General features: G+C 33.0%; 1 long non-coding RNA gene across 1 annotated transcript; it reads right to left on the reverse strand.

The window, feature by feature from the left end:
- Positions 1-3,149: 3,149 nt before the first annotated feature.
- Positions 3,150-3,852, reverse strand: LOC149140492 (uncharacterized). Its single transcript, XR_016264072.1, has 3 exons — positions 3,747-3,852; positions 3,579-3,646; positions 3,150-3,494 (listed from the first exon to the last, which is right to left on the reverse strand). It is a non-coding gene; the product is annotated as an uncharacterized LOC149140492 (long non-coding RNA).
- Between the last annotated feature and the right edge of the window lie 407 nt (positions 3,853-4,259).

The following is a 4,259-nucleotide window of genomic DNA, read 5'->3' on the forward strand; positions in this document are numbered from 1 at the left end:
CTCAAAGATGCATTGAATAATGATACTTACCAAAAAAAACCATGGTCATTTGTAAAAATAAATGAAATTTTGTTAAACTAAATGTTAATTTCAACATATAGAGTTTAATACACATTAAATTAATTGGAAAAGTAATTCTTAGATATTATATTTTATGTGTGTAAAATCATGATAAATGTGACTTGTATCAAGTTAATAGTCCTTAGATATTATATTTTATCTGTGTAAAATCATGATAAATGTGACTTGTATCAAGTTAATAGTCAGTTTGGGCAATGACCATCCATACGACATATTCTATTGAGAGCCTTTCTGGTGTTCTAAAGTTTATACCCAAACAAACAAATACATTACATAAAATAAAAACACAAACATTTAAAATTCTATTATCATAAAAATTCTATCTAATTAGAAAAATGATTAATTAAAAAACAATGTTTATTGAATAGTGGTGCTTAATAAAATTAAAATTCATTCATGATGTTGTTGTTGTCATTTGCAGAAAAGCAAGATTTTATTAAATTAAACTACAAATTAAATGTAAATACTCTAATATACAAATTCTACACATGTGATATTACATATGTATATTGTATATGATGTTACATATGTGTGAAAATATTATACACATACAATCATAACAAACAAGCAAAGGAAAACAAGAGCACAACAAAAAAAAATACATAGCATAAACTAAAACCACATAAATTTAAAATTATATGATCATAAAACATCAATTTGTAAATTAATTTTTAAATTCTATGTTTATTTTGTTTGTATTTTATCAACATCATTATCCATCTTTTATATATTTTTAAATCTTCATTGAATGATTGTGGTTTAAAAAAATCGTCATCATAGTCACTTGTGATGTTGTGATTATTTGTATTGTTGAAAAGTATATATTGATTAAAAGCAATCATGAAACCATGTGATTTTCAAACTTACAAAAAATGTTGATGATGCTTACAAAGAAAATCCATAGCCATATATTTTTGTGATATTATAAAAAGTTATAAACTCCACAAATTATATATATATATATATATATATATATATATATATATATACACGTTACATTAAAATATTAATATTTGAAACATTAAAAGATATACTGTCATTTTAGAAAAGAATATAACCTTCAGAGAAACCATTTGAAATACATTTATAATTAAATTTAAAATTAGTTATTTATTACTAAATTATAATTAAAAAAACATTTACAATAATAGAAAATTATTTCTTAAAATTTAAATAAAACTTAGATTTTTTTTGCAAAATATAGATATAAGAGTTAAAATAATGAGAATATATATATATGAACTTTTAAAAAAATTATATGTACAAAATTGACAATAATTTAACAACATTTTATAAAACAACCTTATCAAATAATAATTAATCAGATGTGAAAATGAGTTCATGTTCCAATAATAACCAAAAGTGGTGAGGGTGAGACACGAATAATTAGATGTTAAAATCAATTCATGTTGTCAAAAATAACAAAAAGGTGAGGTACAATATGTATGATGGTGTAATAACCCCAGATCTATGTAAATTTGGAAATTACTGTGGTAAAAGATTAAACAGTTGTTGTTATGTTTAAACAAAGCTGTGACAAACTAATTCTGATTTAATAATTTAATTTAAGTATTTTGTTTGGAAATTGCTGGCAGCCTCTAAGAGGTGAGTTTTAAAACAAATGATCAGTTGTGATAACTGATGGAACTACCCTCTAAAAGAGGGAAAAGCCCTGACTGAGGGATTCGGTGCTGTGGGGACAGACAGAGAGAAGGAAAACTGATCTTGCTCCAAGAAAGAAAGGAGAAGTGGGAGGTTAAGTCTGGTGAGGACCAGATAACCTGGCACAGGAGTGCACTGTACCTGTTGAGGGCTGGAGGCCTGCAGGTTTGCTCGGGGGGAGAACACCGTCTGAGGGTGGATCTCGTGGCTGGGAGGAGAGCAGAATATAAGTTCAGGTGACTTTTGTTTGAACAGACTCATTCCTGATAGAAATATTCAGGTACGATTCCACAAACTTGTAGTCCCTGATATGAAAAGCAGTATATGTAGACATTACAGTAAAGAAGCTAGTAAAATTTGTTTGCTTCCTAAGTACTGTTAGTAAGGACAGTTTAAGGGTATATGGAAATTTAGAAGTAAAGTGTCTGTAACAAATTTAGTTCAAGTGAGTGTTAGAGGAAAATAATATTGTAGAGACAAGCATTAATTTATTACAGGTTGGAGAAGCCCTGTTGCAAGACTGGCTATGGGTAGCAGTCTCAATCCGGACACGGATATTATGTGGTCATTCAAAAGATTCTGTTAATATCATTAGTTAAACAGTAGTGATCATAACCGATAAAGATAATGTTTTCTGGTAACTGAAAAGGATAACCAGTAGAACCCTAGTCTCACTTTAACCATATACCGAAAACCTTGAGTCGAGAACTTTGGACGGAAAAGAATAACCCTACAGTGTAACGGATTGGTACCGAGTCTCAGTACTCGTGGCACAAAACGGTAACCAAATCTGTGTTATAGCACTGGTCGGGGTATGGAATAGATAGTTTCGTATTGTGGAATACCGAGAAGAGTATTAACAGAGAAAACGAGTTATTAAGATTCAGTGTGTAGTAATAGTGAAATATGCGCACGGAATTAACTGTACAAATGTTAATGCATATAAACAAAAGGGATACCTTTCTTATCTATTCTGAGCCGGAATTAAACCGTCGATAATGAGTGATATTCACATAAGAACTCAAGAAACATTGGTGCATTGCGAGTAAATGAGAATGTAGATACATGGAACATTAAATCTTGCATGCGAACAACATACACAGATATATGTATTATATGAAATACGGTGTGAGAGGATAAAGCTTATCTAACCTACATCAACCATTATCCAAGGTTATACCCAAACGATTGTGGATCAACAGTTCCCATAAACAGAACAGAGTAATTAAAAGAATAACCTCGTAACTTGATAACATCATGACTAAAACTGTCGAGGGTATATATATATATATATATTTAAAGAACTATACAGTATATTTAACCCAAGATTCTGCATATGGACAAGAACTTTCATAGATGGAAATCGAACCAAAACATTAATACGGTTGCCGAAGGCTTCAGAAGTCTCATCACCTCGACAAAAATAGATTAACAATAAATAACACAATACATGGTACGCAGAAAGACTCAGTATATAAACATGTAATTAAAAACCCAAATCTGCGCGTGAAGGCCAGATAGGGAAGCATGCATTTACAGCATCAGTCATTCAAGTCCGCCACTAAGCGGCTCAATATTTACAGAGCATAGAAGAAACTTGACGGGTGAATTAACCCAGAAAACCATGGTGGCAACACTATTATAACCAGACAGTATATTTTTCAAACCCTAGCTAATTAACGAGCAAACTGAAAGGGCTCTTCGCCGAAAACATAGGTAGCAAATGAGCAGACCTCATTGGAAACAAAGACCTGCATAAGAATACCCAGGGCTTGCTTAAAACTGCATACAAGACTACAATAAAGATGCTTATGCCGGCTAGCAAGAGCTCATACCTGGTAGATGCCGAGATCCGTTGCAGAACCTCTCTCCATGGGCGTCTACCGTTGCATAGTCGTGTTGACTGTGTTAAACTCGACAAGGAAAACCAGAAAACGTTAAACAATAATTCAGTGAAGGTAAGTCTTAAATCAATACCAAACCTGGAAGTGTTATTTATTTACCTGCAGGGTTCAATGTAAGCTGGACGCAAACTCTGGAGAATAGCAGGTCGCAGCATCGAGTCTTGGTAGCGAGCTCGAGGAGGAACATCACGCCGAACACAAAGACCAGTCATCAAATGAATAAACATTGGAGAGGAACACTTAAATATCACCGATAAACCCTGATCGATCTCCAGCCATCCGATCTCCGGATTAGATCCAAGCCGTTGAATTATGGCGGGGACGGCTGGTGGTAAAAATGAAATTGGTAACACCGAGGTGTCACATGGCTGGAGAATCCAGACCATGCCACCTGCCCCGGGAGGACAACCATAGTAAAAGCATTTGTGACCTGTCAACTGAGTGGTACCGTGGCAGAGCCATAGAAACCCACGCTCATTAATACCATGTAGATGAAACGATTTTGGGTGGTTGTGTCATACGACCAAAGCATAAAGGTTAACCAAAGCAATGTTAAGTAAATCGATTAGGTGGATGTACAGTCATAACCAAACATAAAGTTCATCAAATGTT

Source organism: Pinus tabuliformis, chromosome X, assembly GCF_031772625.1.
Source record: "Pinus tabuliformis cultivar Carrire ecotype Pingquan chromosome X, CPIR1, whole genome shotgun sequence".
NCBI classification, from domain to species: Eukaryota; Viridiplantae; Streptophyta; class Pinopsida; order Pinales; family Pinaceae; genus Pinus; species Pinus tabuliformis.